The following is an 11,917-nucleotide window of genomic DNA, read 5'->3' on the forward strand; positions in this document are numbered from 1 at the left end:
ATTAATTATTCTTATATATACTCTTATAAAAGATCTACTATATTACACGTAGTTTTCTAAGCTAAAGAGAGGTAATAGGGCTTTACTTAATTTATAAGAGCTTTACTTTAATTAAAGGTTATTATATTTAAAATTAGTCTTTAAATATTTTCTTTATAATTAAAGTATTTATTTTTTATAGCTAATAATATAACGTTAATTTTTACCTTTTTCTTAGCTTTCTTAGCTTCTTTAAAATCTTTTAAATAATTAAAGAGTTATTTAATAATTAAAAGTTAATTTAATATTATTATTTTCTTTTCTTTAATAGAACTCTTATAAGATAATAATAAAGATAAGAATAAATTAATATTAAATAATAAAAGTTAATTTATTAGTTTTCTTAATATTAATCTTAAAGGCTTTAAAGTTATAAGACCTTAAATATCTTTCTCTTTATTATTACTCTCTTAATTAAAGTTATTAAAACTCTATTATTAAAGCGTTTTCTTTAAATTTAACGTAATAATATTTTTCTTAGCCTTTTTTAAGACTTTTAAGAGATTAATAACTTTCTTATTTATTTAATCTCTTATAACCTTAAAGTATTTAATAAATATATTAATCTTACGCTTAATAATTAATTATTATAAATTATTATAAGCGATTAAGTATTCCCTTAAAGTTTTAAGCTACGTTTTTTTTATATAATATTATATTTTAAATATAATTATATTCTTATTAGCTATAATTTATTTAATTAATCTTAAATAATTATATTTTTATTAACTAATATAAGTATTTTTTAAAATAAAGCCTTTAATTAACGTAATAATATTCTTCTTTATTATAAGTACGTATAATTTACCTTTACTTTTATAAAGACTTTAATCTAAGAATCTAAGGTTATTATCTTTCTCTTTTATTACTTTAAGATATACTTTAAGCTTATTTATAATTATATTTTATAGAATTTATAAAACTTTATTTACTCTTTTATTATTTATAATATAACTCTCTTTTAATAAATATAATTAATCTTTTAAGTATAGCTTATAATTACTTTTAACTAGAGTTTTCTTTAAGTATTATTATTTCTTAGGTATAAATATTCTTTAATTTAGCTTATTTTCCTATTTTTTTATTTAAGTAATAACTTATAAGTTCTTTAAAGTAATTAATTAAGAATATTAAATACACGTAATTATATTTTTAGTTTTTAGTTTATAATATATATAATATTAAAATATGTTATGGGCTCGAGCTGGCAGCTCGGGCCTAGGCTGGACCCGTTGCGGAGGCAGCTCGGACCTAACCCGGATAATCTACGGGCTAGGTAGGGATATAAAGGGGGGTAAGAATAGGGAAACCTTTCTTTCTCTTTCTCTTTCTTCTTAAGTTTCTTACTTTCTAAAGACGCATACTTATAATAGTATAGTATAGCTAGTCCTTAATAAAGAATAAACTTTACCGTAGACAACCTTAACGAAGCAATATCCGGTACGGGATAGAACCTACTTACACTTAGCGCCTCCACGCTAGGTGGGAGCACCCCATCTAACTTTACAGCGCTATAGGAGATCGTAAATACCTAGGCTAAAAGACTCCACTAACTCTCCGAATAATATCACGACCTGTAAAACTAGGTAGCACGAGCCGCACCCGCTACGGGGATACCTGCTAATAATAACACTCCGATAAAACGAAAACCAATTTTAACGAGAACCCCTTTTAATAGTAATAAGAACGTGTTTAAGGCCTAAAAGAAGCTTATAGCATATAAGCTAATTAAAAACGTATAATTTATTAGCGGCTCTTATAATTAATAGGTCTTTATTTACTAGAACCTCTCTAATAAAGTTAAGAGCCGCATAGCCCCGTTTTTTAAACTAGGTAAGGTAAAGGGCTATAACCTATCCCGGTTCCTAGAATACCTATTATTTATGTATTTAGACCCTTACTAGGAGGAAATTACACTTACTAAGCTAAACTAAATGTAGTAGCGCTAGAACGAGTTATTCGTGGACTTCTTCGTTTAGTTTAAGAATAAGCTCGCGCTTACTAGAGAAATACTATAGGCTAGTTTCGTAAAGCTCGCGAAACTGCGATAAGCCCTAAATAAGCGTATATAAGAAGGAATTATAAGCAGGGAAATATTACGCTTTAAGTATAACGTAGTAGTGGCTTAGCTTCGTAGCGTAGCCGTTAACATTAAATCCCTATAGCTAAAGGAGAAGTTCCAGAATAAGCAAAATAAAGGGGTTACCTTTAAAACGAAATAACTAGTAGATAAAGACACGCTAATAATAAACGTGGTAAAGATAGAGTCTTAGGCTAGACCTAGAAAGGGCGCGGGTTAAGACCGCCTTAAGGGTAACTAAAAGAAAAGGGCCCGTTAGGTTTTAAAGGAGGTAATTAACTAATAAAAGGAGGAAAGAAAGTGCATTTATTGCGAATTAGTAGGGCATTATATAGCTAAATGTACTCTCTTACCCGCGTAATAGCCGTAAACGTCTAGCGTGAGGGGCGCTATAACGGGAAATAGAACCAATAGCTTAAACGAGAATAGCAAGTAGTCGGAAAACGATACGCCCCTATAATAAGTCTCTTAACAGGGGCGCTACGGCATAGTAATAGTCATAGAACGGGGAGTGTCTTATCTAGGAAATAAAAGTTAAAGGAAATTAAGTTAAGAATAAATATATTACCTCTTTTAATTCCCACGTTAATTAACTCCTTAAAGTTTATAAACGCCTAAGTAAATATAGGCTATAACTATTACGTAGTGGTAAGCGAAAAGTTTACGTAACGTATAGGCCTTAAGCAGGTCCTACTAGGGTAATAGCAATAAATACGCATAGCGGTAAAGACTAAGCAGCACGGAGTAATACAATAAGAGTTACACTCTACAATCTCCTACCTAGTGTAATTTATAATAGACATAAACGGCTGGGAATCCCTAGTAGCAGCTTACGTAATACTAGGCCTTACCTAGGACGTGATACTAGGGATACCTTAAATAATACGCTACGATATATACGTGCGACCAGCTAGGAGGGAGCTTATAATAGGTGCTATAAGCAACCTAGTAATTAAGGGATCTAGTAATTAGGCGACACGAAACCCTATAGTAGTAGTGCTAGGGTTAGTATTTACGGGACTTATCTAATAGGCCTAAAGGAAGAAGGAGAAGTGCTACCTTATAGCTATAAGCTTACGTGAAATAATAATAGTTTTACGTGTATAAGAAGCTAAAGCAGATTAGGAGTAGGGATAGGCGCTACAGCTTCCTAATAAGCTATAGGATTTCCAGGACCTATTCGACTAAGAAAAAGCGAACAAACTTCCCCCGTATTAAGGGCAGCTAGACCACTATATACAACTAAAGAAGCATTTAAATGGATTTAACCCTAAGTTACTATAAGCGCCGCTCTATAACATACCGCGTAAACACCTACTAGAGATTAGGAAATAAGTCACGAACCTAATAGATAAGGGCTAGATTCGCGCGAGTTTCTTACTAGTAGCAGCCCTAGTTTTACTTACAAAGAAGCCTAGCAGAGGCTAGTAATTCTATATTAATTATTGTGCCTTAAATAAAGTTACGGAGTAAGACTATTACCTACTCCCGTTAGTTAAGGAAACACTATAGTCCCTTTTTAAGGCTAGGTAATTTACGAAGCTAAACGTACGTTTAGCATTCTATAGGCTTTAAGTTACCCTAAGGGAGAAGTATTTAACGGCGTTTTAAACTAGGTTTAGGCTATTTAAGTAGCTAGTATACCTGTTCGGGCTAGTAAGCGCCCCTATAACGTTCTAACGTTACATTAATAGCGCCTTAGAAAAAATGCTAGGAGATTTTATAATAGCTTATTTAAACAATATCCTAATTTACTTAAGCGGCTCGCGGAAAGATTACATGCGAAAAGTACGCGAGGTATTAATAAGACTTCGCGTAGTGGGGCTATACTTAAACATTAAGAAATGCGCTTTTTACGTGTAGAAGGTAAAATATCTTAGGTTTATTATTCGCGCAGGTAAAGAGATCCATTTTAACCCAGAGAAAATAAAGGTAATACGCAGCTAAGACCCCCTTACGCGTTAAAGGGGGGTCTAAGGATTTTTAGGGTTCGCGAACTTTTATTAGAACTTTATACTGAATTTCTTATCCCTTATAGGCCTACTTTTAGGGTTACTTAAAAAAGGCGTTTAGTTTAAGTGGTTTAAGGAGTGTAATACCGCCTTTAAGTCTTTTAAAAAAAGCGTTTATATCGTATCTAGTCTTAAAGTAATAGGATCCCACAAAGGAAACGGTTATAAAGGTAAATTACTTAATTAACGCTCTTAAGAGATACCTATTATAATTTAGTAATAGGGTCCTTTACCTAATAGTATACTACTTTGTGAGGCTTATAGCCTTAAAAAGAAATTACACTATTTACAATAAGAAACTCTTAGCTATTATCTCTTGCCTAAAAGCCTAGTTAATAGAACTTTAAAGCGTTACGCAACTATTTACTATTCTTATAAACTATAAAAACCTAGAATACTTCACCTTATTAAAGGAAATATTAAAGAGATAGGCGCGTTAGGTAAAGACACTTTCCCTATTTAACTTCCACCTCTATTATAAACCTAGAATATAAGCGTAACGCCTTAACGCACTCTCCTAGAGGGACTAAGACTAGAATACCTTTCCACCACGCTTTAGTAGTATTATCTAGCTAATAAATATATTACCTATATCGCTAGGCAACCTAGCCCTAACCGCTAATAATAAAAAAAAGGCTAGTAAGACCGCTAATCCCCTACTAAGAACGAAGATATTTAATAACTACTACCTTTAAAGCTTATAGGACTAGGGTTAGCGTAAGAACGGGGTAATAGCACATTAGATTAAAGCTATCTAGAAGAATGCCTAGAGGTTCCTTAAGGAGGCGAACACACGGGAATAGATTACGAACTACACCCTCTTCGCACACGAAACGCTACTATTTCGGGGCCGCACCTAGGCCCTAAAGTGGGAGCCACTTACAATAACACTTATATAACGCGTGTATAACTCCCTAATAGCAGGCTACCTTAGAAAAAACGGTACCTTTAAGTTACTCTAATAGGACTATTACTAGAAAGGGATATCTTAAAACGTCGCGCGGTTTATACGTAACTATTACTATTATAGGGGATATAAGAGTAGGTAGCTTTAGCAGGGACTCCTATAGCTAATCCTAATTACGGATAGATACTAGTTATAGATCTTAATTGACTTTATAATAGACCTCCTCGCCTGCGAGAAGAGGGACGCTAGATACTTAATAGTTATTACAGATCGATTATTTAAGTACGTGTAGCTAGAGGCTATAATATTAATAGGGGCTAAGGCGTGCGCGAAACGTTTTAAGTAGTGCTAGTAGCGGTTCTATAGATTCCTAAAATAGATTATCACGGATCGTGGGTTAAATTAGCTTAGTAAATTCTAAATAACGCTTTATAAACTTATAGGGATAACCTAGCTTCTCTCTACAGTATACCACCTATAGATAAACGGCGGTACGAAACGCGTAAATTAAGAGGTATAAGTAGTTCTCTAAGTTATAATCTCGTTTAAGCAATTCAACTAGACAGACTATCTCGCAGCTTACCAGTTAGCCCTAAATAACCGGGACTTAACCGTAATTAGGATAAGCCTAAATAAAGCCTTACACGAATTCGATATAACTACGATTTAGAAGCCGCCTCACATGTAAGAATTAAAGACCTTAGTAAAGGGGAGGGTAATAGTATTCGTTAACCACTTATAAGAAGAAATAAACCTAGCTTAGGCCGTAATCGCGTTCGCCTAGTAACGTGCCTAGGACTTAATAAGTAAATAACGGCGCCTAGCAGAGAAGTTTAAGATTAAAGATAGTATTTAGCTAAACCTACGAAATATTAAAATAAATTAGCTAAGTAAGAAGCTAGATTAGGTTATAGCAAAATATAAGGTTATAAACGTAGTAACGCTACTTATAATAAGGCTAGATATCCTAGGCGGTATTCACCTAGTATTCCACGTTAATCTCCTAGAACGTACAGCCTATAACCCGCTCCTATTCTAGGAGCTACGGGACTTTAAGCCGGGCCCTAAGTTAACGTGGACGAATAATAAGGTAAGCGGCTAGCTAGTAGAAGAATTTAAGGTAAAGAAAATCCTCGCGGTAAAGAACGTATTAGGGAGAGGTAAGAAACGAAAAGCCTACGTAAAATAGGTAGGTTATATGTAGCTAACCTAGAAGCTACTAGAAAATATACGGGAGATAGCAGTATTAAAGCGTTTTAAAAACTAATAGGGAGACGTAAGGCAGAATAATAGCCTTATACCACCTTTACGCTACGCCCGGACCGCTATAACCATAGTAATACCTATAAAAAAAAAAAAAAAAAAAAAGAGAAAGGGCCTATAACGGGTTAAGATAAAGGTAGCAGAAACGGTAATACAGTTTAAAAGCCTTAAATCGCATGAGTAAAGGGACTATAAGGGGCTAGTAAATTTTTTTGGACTAACTAACTATAAACACTATAACTAAAGAACATAAAACAAAAAAAAAAAAAAAAAAAAAAAAACACCTTATTTAACAGGTAGCTAGCGCAACTAGAAGAGCTAACGCGCGGCTAGCTTAAACATAAAACGTTCACGTAAAGCAGCGTCTAAATCGCTAAAAACTAACGGTAGTAAAGGGGAACGATTCTTGTTAGCTAAGATATAAGATAAAACAAACTACTAGCAAGGAGTAATAGAGACTCCTATTAGAGTAAAAAGAAGCGGCGCTAAGAGGGAGCTATTAAAGTCCTTAGCCTTAAACTAAGCGAACGGGGAGAGGCTTAAATTAAATAGGTTAGTGGGATTAGTATACTTAGTAGGCAAGTAAACCTTTAATAGGGGGCGCGCAAACTAAAACTAGGCTAGGGGCCTAAAGCAGTGTTAATAGGAGTAAAACCGCTAGTATTAGTACTACTAGCGCGTAACGAGAAACCCTAATAGGACTACGTACCACAAGTATAAGGGCTAATTCTACGAGAGGAAAGGCCGCAAGACAAAGCTAGGTTAAAGGCATTTTAGGAACGACTAAGGGCCTTTCTCTTACGCTTATTCTTGCTTTTATTTACTAATAGGGAATCATTAGAATACTAGTTCTAATTAGTATTAGACCCTTCCCCCCTAAAGGGACGTTACAGCTCCGGGATAGGCGCGGTTAGCTACCTAGTTATAGGAGGTAGGGGCATATTTAGGCGAGAGGTAAAGGCAGCTAGCTACCAAGTCGTAGAAAGCGGGGGCGTAATTAAGCGGGAAATAAGGGCAGCTAATAGCGTAGCGGGACTAATAGGAGAAAGATTCTTAACTAAAATAAGCTCGTTAGAATTATTAAGGGATTATTTAAGGAGCTAATAGCGAGTAATAAGATTAGGGAGAACGAAAGGAAATCCTAATAGGGTAGTATTAAGGGCGCGAATAGGACGCTAGTTACGGCCGGTAGGGGACGGGCTAACGGATTCAATCACCCTTTTAAGACAAGCTATTTACGCGGCACGTTCTTTACGGTTAGTACGCTAACTATTAACAAGCTAGTTAAGAGCCTAAGTAATACCAGCCTAGTTACGGTAAAAATCCGCGACCATCACTTAATAGCCAGGATCCTAGTAAATAGTAGCGCCCCTATAACGGATAATAGGCGTAAGGGACGTGCTAAGAATAACAGCTTACTAGGCTATAAACGGTAAGTCCTAGTTAAACTTAACGGGGGAGTTAATCGTTTAAACCAGATTAGAATTAACGCAGGCACGGGTAAGCATAGACCGGAATTTTTTCGCTGTAAAGAAGAACTTACGCGAGAACTTAGCCTAAGAAGCCTTAACGTTAACGCTCTTCTTAATAGCCTTAGTAGTAATATAGTTATTACAAGTAGTAATACGCTTAACCTTCTTCCACTAATAGTAAAGCTTAGAATTTACTACGTAAATATACGACTCCTAGTCGTACCATTAGCGAGTATTGCGGTAGGGTTAATAGGCCGTACCGGGACTAGGGGCGTATTCGTAATAACTAGTATTTAAAAGTTAGTTTTAACACTACGTATAGGGGTTAACGAGCTTCTTACCGTTAGAAATGTTATCCTTACTAGAGTTACCTTCCACGATAAAGTCGCCTAAATAGCGCCTAGACCGCGGGGTAAAAGGGGGTAAGGGAGCGCTAGTAGCACTAGCTATATTATCGTTTTTCTTTTTTTTTTTTTTTTTAGACTAACGCGAGAATAAAGGGACCGGTTTAGGAGCTTAACGGATAGATTTCACAGGAAAACGCGTGTAATAAGGTTTAAAATCGTTTTAAAAAAGGGGCAAAAATAGGGGGTTATAAAGAACGAGAAGAAGACATTATAGGAGATTTATTTTATACCTAGCCCACCCCACTCCCGTAAAGGAATAAAAATAAATAAACACGGGAGGCGGGGAGGGGGCATAACACGCCCTACACGGCCGTTAGCCGGGCACTAAGAGGGCCTAGGTGAGTGAGGGGGTATATTATAGGCTTAAGCTAGCAGCTTAGGCCTAGGCTAAACCCATTACGGAGATAGCTTAGACCTAACCCAGATAATTTACGGGTTAAGTAAGGATATAAAGGGGGGTAAGAAGGGGGAAACCTTTCTTTCTCTTTCTCTTTCTTCTTAAGTTTATTCTTACTTTTTAAAGACGCATACTTGCAGTAGTATAGTATGGCTAGTCCTCAACAAAATATAATTAAACTTATAAAGGTAATTTAATAATTAAAGTACTTATTATTATCTCTTAATAAATTACTTAAAACGTTAATTTTTATCTTTTATAAGAGGGTTAAATACGTATAGTATTTTATACTTATAATTAAATATAAAGTATATTTAATAGCTTAAAAAGTATATAAATCTTATAAAGAATTATATTTTCTTTTAATATATATAAATATTTTATAAATTATATTAAACGTTATATATAATATTTATTAGAGTGCTATTAAGTCTCTTAATCTTACTATTAATTAATTTATATAATTTTTACTTAATAAGTTACCTAGCTTATATAATAAATAAGTATAATATAATATTAAGAGTCTTTTTAATTTCTCTTCTTATAATTTAACTTATTATTATTAATTTAAATTAATTTAATTAATAATTTAACCCTTTTTTAGCGTAGCTTTTAGCTATAAATCTATGAATTTCTATTAAGTAATTATCTTATAATTCTTTAAATACTATTATAAATATAAGTAATAATTCTTTATAATACTTATTAAGGATTTTTAAGTTCTTATAAACTTTACGCTTATAATTTTATTACTTTTAAGGTTAATATAATAATAATTAAAAGAGATAAAGATTGATAAGGTTTTACTTAATAAGTAATTTCTCTTTTTTTATATAAAACTTATTAATATATATAAAATATATTCTTTTATATATAATAATAGTTACGTTCTTAATCTTTAAAAATAAGTATACTAAATTCTTTTTTAATTTAATAACGTTAACTTATACTTATATTTAGAGCTCTTACAAATATAGTAAATACAAGTGTATTGTATATTGTATTTTGTATTGTATTGTATTTTCGTGTATTATATTTAAATACAATACATTACATTCTTAAAATACCTATAAATGTATTATTAGGGAAAAACACTAGTAAATTTTTTACTTATATATATAAGGCTAATTATAAGGCTTATAAGAAATACTTTTATATAATTAAATAGAGCTATCTTAGCCCTTTAAAATGCATTAATTTATATTATTATAAGTTATATAATAAGAGAGTTATTTATATTTTTATTATTTAAAATATATTATTAAAAATTTAAAATATAAAGTTTAAACTTTAAATATATAAATTTTATAAAATTAAATACTTTAAAGCTATTAACGCGTTAATTAATTATATTACTTAATTATTATTATTTTTAAGTCCTTTTTTCTTAATTTATATAGTATTAAACTTAAATTTTTAAGCTTTATTATTTAATATCTTAATAATTATTAAAAATATAATAGTAAATAATAAATTATTATAAACCTTAAAATTATATTAATATGATACTATTTTTTATATAATTAATTCTTAATAATATATTTAAAAATATACTTTAAAAAGACTTAAGAGTAAATGTTAAATTTAAAAAAATATAAATGTAAGTAACTTTTTAAATATATAACTTATAATATTAATATAAATATCTTTATAAAGCTAAAGTTCTTTTTATTATTATAAAATTCAAAAAGAATATTAAAAGCTTTATTTTATATTAATATAAAGCTATTATGTATTATAAATATTACTATCTTTCTCTTCTTCTCTATTTTTAATACTATTTATAAATTTAACTTTAAAAATAGCTTTATTATTACTAGAAAAAAGCTGAATTTTCATTTAATTTAAATATTTTTGAATTTAAGCTAAAATAAGAGAATAAATTATAATATTTCTTTATTTTAACTTATTTTTTCTTATTTTTAGCCTAGTTTTTTAATAATAAAATTTTTTAAATATTAGAATATATTAAAGAGGTTCTTCGCTTATTAATTACGTTATCTCCTTAATTAAAATTCCCTTCTATAGCTTTTAAAGTAGCTAAAATAGCTAAATATTTTCGTGCTATTATTAAAAGAATTAAAAAAGCTTTAATAGAATTAGCCTATTAAATAAATATATCTTTTTATTAAAAGTTAATATTTTTTTAATATAATTAAGCTTATAAAGTTAAGGTTATTATAATAAAAGTTAAAAATATCTTATTATCTTTTAAATTAAGCTTATAATAACTAGAAATCTCGTTTTTTTTAGTTTCTTTAATAGCTTTATTTTTTTACTTAGAAAATAAGTTATTAAATAAACTAGGCTTTAATTTAAGCCTAGAATCTTTATAAGATATTAATTTCTTAGTTAGTTGTTTTAAATTAATTATTACTTGATTATTTAAATTAGAATTAGAAGAAGAATCTTCTTTTATTTTTATATTTAAAATAAGCTTATTTTTAGGGTCTTTTATATATAATTTATATGTTTTAAGATATAATTAGTTATAAAATATTAAAAAGAAAGTTATTTTTATACTTACTCTAAATATTCTATTTTGAAATTATTTAATAATAAATATAAAGTAATTAAATTTATATTAAATCGGGTTTTAACCGTTTTAATATTAAATCTAGGGTCTAATATTATAGCAAATAAATAAGGCTTTTAAAAACTATAATTACTATTAATATCTTTTAGAAAATAGTAATTTAGTTTCTTTAAACCTATATTTAAAGCTAAAATAAAAGCTTTAGCTAACGGATTATAAGCGTTTTTCTATAAATAAGTTAAAATAGTTATTATAATTTATTTTGATATAAAAAGCTTAATATAAAAAGTTTAAAAATATAAAAACTTACGTTTTTAAGCTAACTTTCTTAATCTTTTAATATATTTTTAAGAAGAAAGTATATTTTAAAGATATAAAAAGATACTAAGCTTATAGTATTATAAGCCTAGCTTATAATTTCTTTATAGGCTTATTAAAAACCTCTAAAATGCTTAATAAAGTCTCTAAATTAAGCTATTCTTACGTTATTAAATTAATATCTTTAAAAGCTACTATATTTATAACGTTTTATAATAATATAATAGCTTTTTTAAGCATAATAGTCGTATTTATTATTCTAAAAGTTGAATTCTATCTTATTACGTTTATTAAGTTAAGTAAAAATAGTTAGTAATAATTATTAATAGTTTTAAATAGATTTTTAAGGTTCTAATAGAAATAAAAGTAATTTTAAATAGATTTTTAAGGTTTTAATAGAAATAAAAGCTATTAAATATATTATATAACTTACCTAATAGTATTTTTATAATATTATTATTCTTAGCTATAAAGCCCTTAGATTTA

This window comes from Metarhizium acridum (genome assembly GCF_019434415.1).
Source record: "Metarhizium acridum strain ARSEF 324 chromosome Unknown scaffold_380, whole genome shotgun sequence".
In the NCBI taxonomy this organism is placed as follows: Eukaryota; Fungi; Ascomycota; class Sordariomycetes; order Hypocreales; family Clavicipitaceae; genus Metarhizium; species Metarhizium acridum.